The 15965-nt window shown below is 50.1% G+C and overlaps 1 protein-coding gene across 4 annotated transcripts in view; it reads right to left on the bottom strand.

Moving 5' to 3' along the window:
* Window positions 1-15965, bottom strand: part of SRPK1 (SRSF protein kinase 1) — a 936001-nt gene that overhangs the window by 715978 nt on the left and 204058 nt on the right. The window lies entirely within an intron of this gene.

Below are 15965 nucleotides of genomic sequence, written 5' to 3'. Positions count from 1 at the left end.
CAACGCTGAGACACCACAAAGCAGAGCCAAATCCCCACAAGCTGCGGTTGGCGCATGGAACTATAAGCTTAGAGACGCACAAACAAGAAGACGGGTAGCAAGTCACCGAACTGATTTGAGGGACCCCCCACACAAGAGGGGCAACAACATACAACGAGCGGTGCGTACACCAAACAGACTGATCTGATTGCATAGCTGGGCGCCATCGCAGACATGCCCTCCACTAAAAACAAGGATTCAACGATCATGGACTCCTTCAATGCTGCCAAACAGAAAGGGCAACCACAAACTGCCTTAGAGGCACAAGGTGCGCAACCAGACAAAGACCGCCACTAAAGATGATCAAGTGCTCCAAGCAACTGCAGCCCTAAGATCCTTCATAGATCCGAAAATTGAGGTCAAATCAGATGTGCAACTGATGAGACAAGATGTTCACAGTCTTACAGAAAGTCACGGCGGCTGAATCGGAGCTACAAGCGACAACAGAAACCAAAGACCTGGAAAAGAGGCTGACTGAGCTAGAGAGGAGGAATGTGACACTGGAGGCCCGGGCGGAGGACACAGAAGGATGCGCACGGCACAACATACACCTGCTGGGAGTGCTGGAAGGGATGGAAGGATCTAACTCCACAGATTTTGTTGAAAACCTAATACTACAGGAAATTGGGGCAGAAGTACTATCACATGGGTTTGTAGTGGAGAGGGCCCACAGATCCCTGCAAAATAAACCACCACCGGGCTCAAACCCTCGCCCCATGATAGCAAAAATACAAAATGTTTGCGACAGAGACGATCTTGAAATATTCCAGAGAAGGCGGGGTGATCCGCGAGAAAACGCCAACATAGCTATATATCCGACTATACACCAGCAGTGTAAAGGGTAAGAAATTAATTTGTGCCAATCAAGTTAAAGCTCATGAAATTGAACCTAAAGTACATGTTGATGTACCAGTCTAGGCTTATAGTAATCTATAATGGCCGGGCTGTTTTTCTGGAAACACCGGCGGCAGCCACAATGTGGTTGTGGTTGGAACATAACTTGGACAACGGAAAAGAGGCAGTGACATGAGGAGTAGCCAGCCTGAAAAAACAAAGGGGGGAGGGACGAACGCGCCAACGGAAGGGCCTGCGGATGGGAGACAAGTTAAAATTGAGTACTTTGTTCCAACATACGGCAGGAGCGGGGCAAGCACCGCGAACAGAGTGAACAGACACCCTACGATTGGTTTGGCATTGGCCAATTGCCGACGCACCACAACCCGCACGCTGTGGCCCGGATGGGTAAAGCAGCTGCAGGGGCGCTCGAGTGCCGCGAACAGAACGTGGCTGCTGAGCGCAGTTTTCTAGGTTTAGTTTGGTTTGAAGTTTGTAAAGTTTTGAATCCTAAACGAGGTGAGGTATGTGCCAAATGTGTGCATGTGTTTTTTGCATGATTGGGAGGGGCGGAGCTGCCTGGGGTGTAGAGCACTTTGGTAAACTTGAATTGGGATTATTGGACCAGAGGGGCAGGATGGCTGGTGAGGGGATTTACATACTGGTATGGCCAACGAAATCAAGGTTAACATGGAATGTTCGGGGTTTGGGAACATCTATGCGTAGGAACCGGGTGAAATCCTTTAATAGGAAACAAGTGGCCATTGCGCTGTTCAAGAGACCCACCTAACGCGGTCACAATCTTTGGCTGTGGTCAAAGAACACTGGGATGGACAATGCTATGGTGCTCCCTACTCAAAATATGCCAAGGGGGAGGCCACCAGGGGGCGCGCAGGTGATGGCAGCCTGAGCGTTGCTCTCCCGCCGTACTCTGGCAGTTGAAAGGGATTGAGCCCCCCCCCCGGATCCACCTGGCGGCAACAGTGCTGGATCGGCCGCTGGACCCCTCCGCACCCCTTTTGAATGAAAGAGCGGACTCTGGGGGCATCGGGAAACTAGAGAACGGACTTCACAGCCCAGGGTGACTGAGCGAAGGGAGGGCCTGGAGGGGTGATCCCCTCGACCGCGGACCCGCAGCTTGGGCGTTGCCCGGCAAGGCGGGGGACTCCCATCGGAGTGCTGGGCCCACGCGGAGAGCCCTCCGCCCGCCACCGTGGGAAGACACGGAGACCTGGGATAGCGGTCCCGAGGCAGGAAGAGGAGGGCTTCAACCCCACGACCGCTCCACCCGAGAAACTGAGGAGCAGCGCTGCCACGCCAACAGAATTACCTGGCACTCACTTCTGGTAGGTGGAGGCCCCTGCGTTAGGCCGCAGGGCCTGTGCCCGCCTGCAGACCCATCCACTAGGCCCCGGGGGGCAATCCCCCCGAACCGGAGACGGTGGGGGACAGCGAAGCAGGAACAGGAAATGCCCATATGAACTGGCGGGAGACCATGCAAACCTTTCGCTACGAGGGGGCTGGTGACAAAAACGAGGACCCCACAAATCACGGGAGCATGGCCCATTCGGAAGCCCCGACGCACTCCGCAGCAGCTATGGAGAGGGGATTCGCATCCATACTCCAGGAGATCCGGGATATGAGATCAGACATTGTGCAGAAACTGGAAAAAATGGACAACAGGGTGGACAAGGTAGAGGACAGGCTCTTGCAAGTGGAGACCTATCAGTGGTCCTCAGCTACGCAGGAGGTGCAAATGGAGATGCGGCTGGCGGCCCTGGAAAAGAGGGACGAGGAAAGGGCCAGGCAAATGGACGACTACGAAAATCGGGAAAGGAGGAACAATCTCAAGATTTTTTGGGGTTCCCGAGGTGGCGGGGAAACGGAGAGAGACTTAACCTGTGTGGTGCGAGACATAATCACCCTCCTAGTCGCTGAAGAGATGACCACGGAGCTGACATTTGATCGTGTGCACAGAGCGGGCGGTAGGCACACGCTCGATCCTCGCACAATTTCACTATTATACGGACAAGGCAAAGGTCCTGGAGGAGGTAAGGAAAGCGGGGGTGATTTCCTACAACAACGCAGAGATCTCAATATTTCAAGACCTTTCTGCCTACACCTTGGCGAAGCGGAGAATGTGCCGCCCCCTCACACAACTGTTGAAGGACAAAGGGGTGCGCTATAGATGGGGGTACTCATTCTCCCCGACTTTCGAATACATGGGCCAACGGACGTCGTTAATCACAGAGGAGGATATAAAAGGGGCCATTCAGGATTACGTGACTGAGTCTACCCCCAGAAGAGGCCCGGTAGCGATCGGGGAGGGGACCTTGGACCGTCCTGGGTCCAGGAGGAGGAAAACCGGCTCGAGAAAATACAGGAAGCTAAACACCCCACCGTCCGGGAGGGAGGGCGTGCGCAATCACTCAGAGGACTGAGGTTCAGGGCGACTCGTCCGCTTGAGGGACGAGACCCGACGCAATGATGGTCCGGATGAACAAAGATTCCCCCAGGACAGCAAGTAAGATAGGGGCGATGGTGGGGAAGAAACAGAGGGGGGTGGGGGTTCATAACAAAGAGCTTGGATGCGAGTGCCCGGTCGGGAAGGGCAGTCTGGTGGTCCGGCCTAATGCCAGGTATGGCGGAACTAACAGGCTGGACGCCGGGGAGGGAGTGACGAAGTTAGTTGGGGGTTTCTGGTTGGGGAAGGGGTTCGGGGATGAGTTGGGGAAAGGTTCAAACAACGTCCTAACGAAGAGACTAAGGGAGTGAAAAGGGAATAGTGATGGTAGGCTGGTGCCCAACAGATCTGGCAACTTAGATTATGGCTGACTGCCAACCGGCCCTGGGAGTGGACACCCTGAATGTGCGGGGCTTGAACACCCCCACCAAGAGGTCCCTGGTTTGCCGAGAATTCAGGAGGGCAAAGTTGGACCTGTTTTTGCAAGAGACACACTGGGTGCGGAGGAAGGAACCCAAAATGAGAGGGGGGGGGCATAGGGGAGGTTTTCCATGCATCCCACAAGGGGAAGAAAAGAGGGGTGGCCATCCTGGTCGCCAGGGATGTCCGCTTCACTAGCGAAGCCACCCTGCAGGACCCCGAGGGCCGTTTCCTAATGGTGAGGGGCACCCTACAAGGATCCCACCTGACCCTGGCTGTGGTGTACGGTCCGAATGATGGCCAGGCCCAATTCTGGGAGGGAGTAAAGGAGAAGCTCAAGCTATTTGTACGGGGCATGTTGGTAGTAGGGGGAGATTTCAATATGGTGCTGGACCCATCTTTGGATAGGAAGCGGGTGGGCCCCCAGAACCCCAGACCTGTGGATGAGTCCACGGCACGCACCTTCCGGAGGGTGAACGAAGAGCTGGGCCTGGTAGACTCAATCCCGTCCCCCAGAACAGGAATCCCCTCTTTTTCATACTACTCGGCCATCCATGCTTCGTTTTCAAGGATAGACTATCTTGGTGGACGCAACCCTTTGCCCGTATGTTGCAGGCTACAGGGTCGATCCCGTACCCTGGTCGGACCATGACATGGTGGGGGGTCACAATATCGGGGGGATGGCGTAAAGACCGCAGAGGCCGTTGGAAATGCAACGATGCCCTGCTAAAGGACGAGGTCCACGCCCAAGAGATTGCAGACGCCATAACAGAATTTTAATTAAACGACAATGGGGAAGTGCGTACACACACGCTCTGTGACGCCTTTTCAAAGAGGTTCCCGGCGGTGTCCCCGTTGTGCCCGAAGGGATGTGGTCAAGCAGGCTCCAGGAGCCATATGTGGTGGCACTGTCCAAAGGCTCAAGTGTACTGGGGGTCAGTGAGGGACTGGATGGCGGAAGTGATAGAGGAACACTTACCTCTAAATCCCCTGCCGATGCTACTGGACCTCCCCCCGGAGGAAACGGAAGTACACCGATACCCAAGGATGTGGGAGACAATGCTGCGGGCGGGTAGAGTAGCCCTCGCACAAAAATGGAAAAGCCTGGAGCCCCCTTCTAAAGAGGATTGGATGAAAAGAGTAAAAAACATGTTTGTGATGGACAAACTGACTGCCATGGTGAACAATGACATTGGCTCATTCCTCACGAACTGCTACGGAGTACAACAATCCTGGGGATGGGAGGTCCATTGAATCTTGGGTGGGGAGCTCTGTCAGGGAGGCCCGGGGGCAAGGCGGCTTCAGGCCTGTCGGAGTCATGGGCACTAGCTGCATCACACCCGAAGAGAGGGAGAGTACGATAAGTCTCCCGGAACAACAGACTTGGTTTGGACATGGGGTCGGGGGGGCAGATACAAGTTGGGGTGGTGGGGAAAGGGGGTTGAGGGGGTTTGGGGAATGTTTAAATACTGTTTTGTAAACCTGAATAAAAATTGAAGTTTAAATAAAAATAAATGTATATGCCAAGAGGGTACTCACCTGTATTAATCCAACAATCCCCTTCAAACTACTGAGTTGGGAGGCAGAGCAAGAGGGTCAGTACCCAATAGTAAGGGGCTGTGTTGAGCAAGTGGAAGTTTGTATAATAAACTCATACTTCCCCAACCACAGGATCCCGAAACACCTGGACGCACCAGGTGCTAAGCTAGCCCAATGCCGAGAAAGTTTCTTTATATGGGGTGGCAACCTCAACTGTGAGAGATTGGGAGCTGGAAAGGTCTAAACCAACAGCAACCAAGAATGAAGCAGCAACGGGGGCATTAAATGCACTTATATATGCTTTGGACCTGGGGGATGTGTGGAGGGAACTGCACCCTGCAGACAGGGGTTACTCCTACTTCTCTTCGTCACAAACCCTACACACTAGAATGGTAATTTTTAGCTACAAACAGGTAGTCCAAACACAAATAGAATCGGCACAGTACTTGGGTAGGTCAGTGTCGGATCACTCGCCACTGCTGAGGGCCTGGATAATGCAAGGCCCTAGACCACCCATACCACTGTGGCGCATGGCATCAGACGCCCCAACGGACCAAGTTTTCACGGAACAGTTGCGAGGCAAACTAGAGGCATATGTAGAGAAACGTAGGTAGCGTTGAAAGATGGGGCAGTCTGGGAAGCGCTGAAAGTGGTGGTGAGGGGAGGTCTTGAGGGAGCATACGGAAAACACAGATCAGAACTGGATAACTGGAAGACTAGATAAAGCTCAAAGAGTCCAACACACAAGGGACATGAGAGGAAGAGCTAGAGTTGGCGAACCTGCGAGGCAACTGCCAGGAAGCATGGGGGAGGCTCTCCAAGTTCAACTACTCAGTGAAAACAGCCAAAGCACACGCAGAGGGCGACAGGCCAGGCAGACTGCTAGCTTGGCTGTGTAGAAGGGAACATCCACGACTACCAACTACGGAGCTCAAGGACACAACAGGTACAACAAACAAGACAACAGGCGATTAATGAAATTTCGGGATTTTTACTCCCACCTGTACAGCCATGACCGACAGGTGGCACAAACTGACATACTAGACACTAGATGAAATAGGTCTACCCCAGATAAAAAGATCACAACAAGAAATCTTGGAGGAGGAAATAACAGGGGAGGAAAATATAAGATAATTATAAGATCACTTGCATCGAGTAAAGCACCAGGAAGCGATGGACTCCCTCCGGAGTTCTATAAAACATACGAGGTAGTTTGGACTCTGGTGTTGCTCGAGGTGTTTAGAGAGGCATACGCTAAAGGGGTGCTACCAGAGTCCATGAGGGAAACCCTAGTAATACCAATACCCAAACCAGGGAACCTATGGACCAATGCGACTCTTACCACCCACTGGCAATGTTGAATTACGACGTCAAGATCCTGACCACAATACTAGCTAAGCACCTGAGCAGGGTAGTAGGGGGCCTAATTCACAGTGACCAGAATGGTTTTATCCTGGGGCGCAAAACTGTGCTGAACCTACCAAGACTGCAACACATCCTTGCGCAAACAGCGGGATCCCAAGAAGAATATACTATATTCTGATTAGATGCAACAAAGGCGTTCGACTCAATATATCGGGAGTGGCTGGTGGCAGCACTAAAAGAATTCTGATTTGGGGAGGGATTTATTAAATGGGTGTGAATACTGTATACAAACCCAATAGCTAGGGTAAAAACTGGGAGGCTAGTATCAGCAATCTGGGGCATACAGAGGGGGACCAGACGGGGCTGGCTGCTGTCCCCAATGCTATATGTGCTGGGCCTAGAGCCAATAGCAATATACCTCAGGAAACAGTACTTGGACGCTGGCATCTGGGTTGGAGTGGGACATTTGCCTTCACTACGCGGATGACGTGTTGCTATACGTGAGAAACCCGCACCTAAATGTCCCAGTGATCCTGGAAATACTCAATTATGCTAGAGTATCGGTAATCAGCTTCAGCAGAACCAAATATCGTACATTCCCGATAGCTGGGCTAAGGGAGGGGAAGAGTGTCAGTGAACTACCAGTGGTGGGACTCGGTTGGGTGTTGGACTCGTTCAAGTACCTAGGGGTAAATATAAGACATATGCCAGAACAGATGCATGAGCACAACACGGCAAAAGTGGTGAAGGGTCTGAAGAAATCCATGAAATTTTGATCCAGGCTGCCGCTGTCACTGCTAGGTAGGGTAGCCATCACCAAAATGATTATTCTGCCGAGAGTGCTGATTATTTTAATAATGTGCACTGCTATGTTAGGGCGTCCTTCCAATCACTATAAGTGCTGCTCCGAGAATTCCTGTGGGGCACCTCCCACCACAAACTCTCGCTCGCAACACTATACCTACCATATGTCAAAGGAGGGGTGAAACTGCCAAACCTTGAACGGTACTATATGGCAGTCCAAATCAGTCACGTAATGAAATGGCTGGCGGACAAGTCCAACTCAGAAACCGAACTATTACAATACTTGGTGGCCCCCATTAAGCTAAAAGAAATACTGTGGGCGACACAGGGAGGACTGGAACACACCCTTCGATGGTGCTATTAGGGAGAAAGGTTAGGAAGAGAGCCCAAATCTTGCTGAAGCTGGTAAACCCCTACTCGCCGGAGGTGCCGATAGCGGTGGACATATGCAAAGATAACACAGACATGGCGGTAGTGAGAAAATGGGAGGGATGGGGCTAATATACGCATGGGATGATGTATACGAAGACGGGGTCTTCAAGGAGTTTCACTCAATCCAAGGAAAAGAGGTGGTGGTGGGCGGGCAGTTTCTTTGCCATCAAAGAATCTGGAAGGTGGCCAAGGAAAAATGGGAAGGTTGGCCAGAGGAACCACCGGCGGACCCAACGCTGACCCCGATGTATAATTTGAATGATGGCTGGCGGCCGGGATCCAGGATATACAGCATGCTAACAGATGCCCCCCAACCCTAAGGGTATAGCTCTGAAATGGCAGTGGGAGACAGACCTGGGCACGGACATAACAGAAGAAATGGGAGAGAATATTGGGCTTCCTCAAAGCAGTATCGAGAAACCGTTGTTTCAAACTAATACAATCGAATGTGCTGTACCGCAGATATATGACCCCCGCACATGATAGTCCCGTTTAACAATGCAAGCCCACAATGCTCATGGTGTGGAGATGGGGAAGCTGACTTAGTACATATGTTTTGGGGGTGAATGCTTGTGAGGGGATTTTGGACACCAATCGAGCAAGCCTGCAGGGAGGCTGGAGTAACATGGCATGAGTGGTCACCGAAAGAATGGCTGCTTGGTGCCTGCCCAGACTCAGCAAATACAAACATGTGGTCAAGTTTATGGATATGGCTTGCATATTGGCCAAGACAACCATCACTATGTCCTGGAAATCTTCTGGGGGGCCGCAATATGTAAAAAGGCGCAGGGAACTAGAAAGGTGGGCAGAGGCAGAGACCAAGGTCTGGACAGAAGGGGCTAGCAGATCGGAGCCAGACAGCAGTGATAACTACGTGGCATGGAAAGCGCTGGTCTGGGACATGTTCCAACCATCCGACGACAAACCCCCCCTGAACGTGCCAACCGAAGCAAGAGACATGCACCTCTTAACCGAACAATCACCGAACGCACTTAGCTGATAACGGCCATCCATAAGACACTAAGTGGGAAAAAGAAACTGAGCCCCAGACAATGAGGCGCTCGCTCCAACTGACAATATAAGTAAAATATAAAACACGTGTAGGAAGTGGTTTGTTAATTGTGTTAATTACGCGCACGGATATAAATGCATGACGCGAACGGAAAGTGAAGTATGGAAATGTATGGTTGTATTTATACAAATGCCAATAAAAATATGTTGAAATTAAACCGACAGGGCCATCGTTGCTTCTTTGGATCTGAGGCTGGTGCTTGGGAGGGGGGACTGAAAGAAGCCCTCGTGTGAAGTGCGCCAATGTTTGCACTTGTGATGGCTGGGGGACTGGTCTGGTCGCCTTGAGATTCTGGAAGCCCCTGAACCCTCCCGAGGTCCCCCCCCTTCAGGCTTGGCTTGGTTTGAATGCCGTGGGCCAGATGGCCGGTGATTTGGCGGTTTGGAACTATTTCTTTTTGTCTAGTTCCTTGTCTGGATGAGATCTCTCCCTCAAATAGCAGGTCCAGGATACAGTCTTGTACACATCTGTGTTGAACTTTGTGGCTTTAAGCCATGCTGTTCTTCTCATATTAGTAACTAGGCATATTGCTCTGCCAGCTGTGTCGCTATGTCCTACAGTGGATTCCAGAATATCTTGCACCACTATTTTGGCCTCTGCCAGCCCCATCTCAAATGAGGCAGTTTGTGCACAGGGATGTCTGGTAGGAAAGTAAGAGTTCTCCCTCCATAGCCTCTGGTTTGCGGCTGCAAACATGGAGTCTGCATTTGCCCGTCACAGATGGAGAGTAGCATTTGAAAGAAATATTTTTCCTGTATGCTTCTAGCACCTTTTCCTCCTTGCCCAACAAGGCCAAGGTTGATGTGGAGGACAGGGGCTTTGCATACATGTCTGCCGCTGCCATTACTGATGTGTGGCTGCAGATGCAACTACAGGAGCAGGGAATCCCCTCAGCATGCCTGTACTTTGCCTCCAGTCTTCTGTTGGTGCGAAGTGTTGAGTGAGGCTTTGTCCAACCCTTCTTTGCTAGGGCTTCAACATCCTTCTGAAATGGAATGCCTGACCTGGAGGCAGATTTTACCGTGTGGGCCTCTGCTAAAACCCCTCCACTAAGTGTGTTCCTTTTGGGGCTGTGAAATGCCTAGATACTCTGCCAGTCCTGCGAGCCTGACATGGAAGGCCTGCGTCGATGACGAGGTGTCAGGGTGCTCCTCCCCAGTGTCCATCTGGTCCAGAGCGCAGGTTCATGTGCTGCCATTTTGTCATGCTGTGCCACCATTTTGTCCTGCCTCGACACGCCTGGTGTCATATTAGGCCTAGCCTCCCCCTGCGCACTACTATGGGTAGATTTGTGCTTTTCCACACCTCAAACTCCTGGCTGGAGGCTGTGTGCCATGAGCCCGAGGGCCGGTAGTACCGTTGCATGCAGGTACCTCCTCCGACATGGGCCCTGGTACTAGCACAGCCACTTGGAAGATTTCCTGGTGACAGCCAACAGGCCCATCAACAATGGAACCGGTACAGTCAGCGGACCCCTCGGCCGCATAGCCGGTAGCTCTATAGCTTCGGTACCCAAGCTGTTGACCGGGCCTCCCTGGCACCTCCTGCACAGCTGTTTCATGGGAAAGGAATCGCCCTTGCAGGGGATGCTTTAACGAGAACACTCACCTTTGCCTTCCTGTGTACGTACTCCTTTATGTGCTCCGGGGGAGACCTGGAGAACAGTTCCCTCCACCTGGCAAGCCAGTTCTTAAAGTACCAGGGAGTAGGGGCGTTGCACACCGAGCAGCTGTCCCGGCCGTGGTCTTCTCCCAGAAAGCAGAGGCAAAGGTCCCTCGCAAAAAGGGCACCGACATGTGCCAGGGAGGGGCGAGGCACCAGATGCTGTGAGACTGCTACTAAAAAGGGTTTAATAATTTGGGATAAAGGTTCCTGGGATAACTAAAAAAGACTGGAATTATGAAGAATAAAAGAGCATCAACCACAGCTCTGGTGAAATAGGGCCGCTCCCTTTGAGGTGTGTCGCCAGAGGGCGAAGTCAAGTGAGCATGTGCTCCTTGGGCCAGAACCCTGCACACATATTTAAAGGGATATAGAAATGTTTCTGGTGACAATGGTTCCATTTCCCATCCCTAGCAAGGGATGCCCATGCAGTATGGAGGGGACAGGACATAGGAGTAAAGTACTTTTATTTATAATGCGCGCCAGACTCGGGGGTATCAGGGCGCAGAGGAAACATGAATATTTTCAGCTTAAGGTTACACATTTACATACAATGAAAGACAAGTGTTTGCAGAAAGAATAGCGTTGGTCTGCTATTTGAGAGGTATATGCATACAATCAAAAGAACAAGTTACTTACCAACTGTAACTTTCTTTCGATTACATGTTCCTCCCACTTATTCCTCATGTTTGATATATCCTTACCTTCAGCTTTGCTGCTTCGGAAATGTTCTCTCTCCACCAGAGGGCGCTCCACTCGAGGCTGCAGCGTCGACGTCCCTTGTCGGCATCCGTCGAGTGCCGATGTCATCCTATTTATAAATGCCTCGAGCGTGCCCGTTGGCCTCAGTTCTGTTTTTTCGTATATTGTAGCCAATGGATGGTACTTAATGGCGTGCCTCTTTTGACCCAAGCCTTAAATTTAGAGTCTAAATCACGTAAACTGTACTGTGGGATAGGCTGGGAGGGTCGATGAGGAATACGTGGGAGGAACATCAAATCGAAAGAACATTACAGTTGGTAACGTTCTTCAAATGGATTGTGTCCTCCCACGTATTCCTCATCTTAGACTCCCAAAGCAGTTTTGTATTGGAGGTGGGATTACAGAAATGTAATCATGTACAAAATGAAGTACTGATTTAGCGAACAGACCTCCTTGTGAGAAGTCGGATCTAGAGCATAATGTTTTATAAAAGTGTGCATGGATGACCATGGGCTGCTGCGCAAATATCTTGCACAAGGACACCCCTTTGAAGTGCTGTTGAAGTTGCCATGCCTCTGGTTGAATGAGCCCTCAGCCCATCTGGAGGATCTTTCCCAGCCGATCTATAACATTCAGTTATTGCCAAAATTATCCATCTAGATAATGTTTGCTTAGTCACGGCTAGTCCCAATTTGAGGCCAGTGTATACCACAAAACGTTGGTCACACTGACTTAGTGTTGCCAATCTTGAAATATAGAAGCTAAGAGCTCTTCTAGGATCTAATCTATGTAGCCGTTCCTCTTCCTTACTTGCGTGAGAAGGGTAGAAAGTAGGCAGTGTTATTTTTTGTGACGGGTGAAAATCAGACAATTTTTGGCAAGAAAGAGGGTTCTACTCTAAGGACCATTTTAGCTTTATAAAAGATGGTGCAAGGAGGCTCGCTAGAAAGTGCCTGCAACTCACTTACCCTGCGGGCTGATGTAATTGCCCCAAGAAGTATTGTTTTTAAAGTAAGGAGCCTAAACAAGAATGTAAAGGCTCAAATGGAATGCATGTGAGGGACTTTAGTACCAGGTTTAAGTCCCACACAGGAACTTGAAAGGGTATTGAGGAAACCATTATTTAGACCTTTTAAGAATTAAAGTAAGATTCCTCCTCTGAGGAGTCCTTAAAAATGGATAGCGCTGCTAAATAACCGTTAATCGTGCCAAACTGGAGCCCCAGATTAGCCAAATATAACAGAAAAGATAATATTGTGGGAATATTACACTGTAATGGGTCCACATTCTTATCTCTGCACCAATTACTGAACTTGTTCCAATGACACCGATAGAGATTCAGTTGCTGGCCTTTTGGCTGAAAGCAAGACCTCCATGACGTTATCCGGAAGGTCCCAATCCTATCTCAACCTCTCAGAATTCATGCATGAAGGTCGAGTGTTGACCTCTGGATGGAGAGTGTGACCTTCCTCTTGTGAGAGAAGATAGTCTTTTTGGAAGACGTATTGGAAGGCAGAAGGACATGTCCAGAAGGTCCAAGCACCACATTCTCCTGGCTCAATCCGGGGCAATTAGGATCATGGTTTTCCTGAACTTTCTCAATCTCCTGATTACCTGAGGGATCACAGGGACTGGAGGAAACGCATAAAGAAGTGGAAACTCCCATTCCACTACGAAAGCGTCCCCTAGAGCTCCGCTCAGGGGAAATTCCCTTGAGCAGTACAGTTTGAATTTCCTGTTGACACTGGTCGCGAACAGATCCACTTTCGGGATTCCCCAAAGGGCCAAGATCTCTTGAAGGACTTCCTGAGCTATTTCCCATTTGTGGGAAACTCTGCTCTGCCTGCTCAGAGCATCCGCCTCTGTGTTTTGCTCTCCGGCTAGATGAACTGCTGACAGAGATCCCTTCTTGTATTGCCCAGAACCAGAGCTGCATTGCTTCTCTGCACAGTGGTAGTGACCCTACTCCTTCTTGAGGTAGCACATGGCCACCATGTTGTCCGTCATCAGGACATTTCTTTCCCCCTACAGAGGGCAGGAAGGCTTTCAGCGCTAGTCCGATTGCCCTCAGCTCCAATAGGTTGATGTGTAGTTTGGACTCCGATGGAGACCAACGACCGCCGATTGTCAACTCATTGGTGTAAGCTGCCCACCCTGTGAGTGAGGCGTCCGTCACTACTGTTCTCTCCGGCCATGGTTGCCAAAGAGATTCTCCCTTGAGAATATGTTCCCTGTAAGCCCACCATTGTAGATCCTGTGCTACTCTGGCTGGAACTTGCAACAGATCGACATTTCTCCTGAAAATTGGGACCATTGAGTCCTGAGGGCCCATTGAAGGGATCTCATCCTCAATCTGGCTTCTGGCACCAGAAAAATGCAGGATGCAATAAGGCATAAGGCCGAGCAACCTGAGAAAATCGAAGGCCGGTAGATACTGGGCATTCTGGAATTTTATTACCATCTGTAAAATGTGGGGAGCTCTCTTCGGGAGGCGAGGCTTTGCCCGAACAAGTATCCAGGACTGCTCCAATAAACTGGAGTTTCTGAGATGGTATCATGTTTGACTTTTTTAAATTCAGAGAAAACCCTAGTTTGTGAAGGAAGTGGCAAGTTTTGGACAGATGTTCCTGTGCTTGTTCTGGAGAACGTGCCCTTATCATCCAATCGTCCAGGTAGGGATAGACGTGAATTCCCCCTCTCCTGAGACTCGCTGCCACCACCGCCATCAACTTGGTGAAAACTCTCGGGCGGAGGTCAACCCAAATGGCAATTAATTGAGAATTGCCAATCGCGAACCTCAGGTACTTTCTGTGCTTGAGATGGATTGGCACATGAAAGTAAGCATCCTGAAGGTCCAATGATACCAACCAGTCTTGGAGTTGGAGAGCCTGAAGGATTTGAGAAAGTGTGACCATCTTGAACTTGTCCTTCCTGAGGAACTGGTTCAAGCTTCACAAGTCCAAGATTGGTCTCAGTCCTTCGTCCTTTTGTATGAGGGGAATATGGGGAATACCAACCTTTGTTCCTCTCGGCTACAGGTACATGTTCTATGGCACCCTTCTTTAGCAGGGTTAAGACTTCCTACAACAGGAGCTGATCTGGATGTTTGACAGTTGTATCCCAGGGGGTGATTGAGGTTTCTTTTGAAAAGGAAGGCAGTAACCTTGGGATACTCTTTCCAGTGCCCAAGCATCTGAAGTAATGCCCCGCATTCTTTCAGATGCTGTGAGATCCTGCCTCCCACTGGGGTCTTGTGGGTCAAAACCTCAGTGGTTTTGCGGCAGCACCTGATGAAGGGACAGATTCCGCTGCTGGGTCAGATCTAGCACCTTTTCCTCGCCCCGAGGAAATTTCCTTTGCCCTCTCTGACTGGCCTGTCCCCTTTCTTGCCCAAATGAGGAAAAAAAACATTGAAAGGGACAACCCCTCCAGGAAGGTGAGCCTGTGTAGGGGCATTGTTGAGGTTGTCGAATAGCAGCACTGAGTGATTTTGCCGCCGCTTTGGAGGTCTTCAGCTTCTCCAAACTTTCATCCACCTTGCTGCCAAACAACCTTAAGCCGTCAAATGGCATATTAAGAAGCCTGGATTGTACATATGGGGCAAAACCTGACTTTCTTAGCCACACAAACCTGCGTAGCACCGTACTAGACACCATGGACCTACTGATACTGTCAGCTGTGTCCAAACCTGATTGAAGGTATTCCCCCGAAGCCTCCTTTCCATCCCTTACTATGGATAGGAACCCTTCAAATTCCTCACCTTTCGGGATGTGTTCAGCTGCTGCTGACATGCAGTCCCACAGGGTATATGTAAATCTTGCAAGGGTGCAAGTTACATTGTGGATTTTAAAGCCATGCTCCTTGACGTAAAAATCTTTCTGGACCATGCATCAACCTTTTTATCATCCCCATCAGGGGGAATTGTAGGGTATGCAGCATTTCTAGTAGAGATAGCTGCTTCAACTACCAGACTTTCAGGAGATGGGCGTTTACTTAAGTATTCTGGATCTGAGGGAGAGGGCCTATATTTTGACACATACTACTTTTTTATAACTGGAATAGTTTCAGGGTTTTCCCATGCAGTGTTAACCTTCCTTTGTAAGGCTACATGAAAAGGAAGTATGGGGTCTTGCTGCGGTCCCCCTGAAAGGATGTCAGTCATGTCATCATCATCATCATGATGATAAACAGGTGCATTTCTACTCCATCCCATGAATTCAGTTACTCTGGTCATCAATTTTCTGTAACCTATATCAGCATGTTCAGCTGGTTAGGCTTTTCAAATTCATATTCAGGACATGTATCCAGACCACTTGCTGACTGCAAGCACTCATACAAGTCTTGCATCTTAGATTGAGGGTCAATTAACTCCTCGGGGTTGTTCTGTACCAAATATAACACCAGCAGGTGAAACCTCTTCTGTTGATGAATCTCCTTCATATATGGAGGACATGGTTCTAAAACAATGTCTGCTTTCTGGATGAAACACCTTTTCAGGTGGCATAGACTAACATTGGTGTTGATTTTGTCATTGGAATGGACTAAGACGACAAAAGCATCAATGGCGTCGATGTTGTAGCCACTACTTTCGATATTGTCAAGGTCATTTTTGCCACCTTTGAAGGAATCGTC

The sequence above is a fragment of the Ambystoma mexicanum genome, chromosome 13 (genome assembly GCF_040938575.1).
Source record: "Ambystoma mexicanum isolate Mex_15411 chromosome 13, UKY_AmexF1_1, whole genome shotgun sequence".
NCBI classification, from domain to species: Eukaryota; Metazoa; Chordata; class Amphibia; order Caudata; family Ambystomatidae; genus Ambystoma; species Ambystoma mexicanum.
This window is presented reverse-complemented; position numbering and strand designations above follow the sequence as displayed.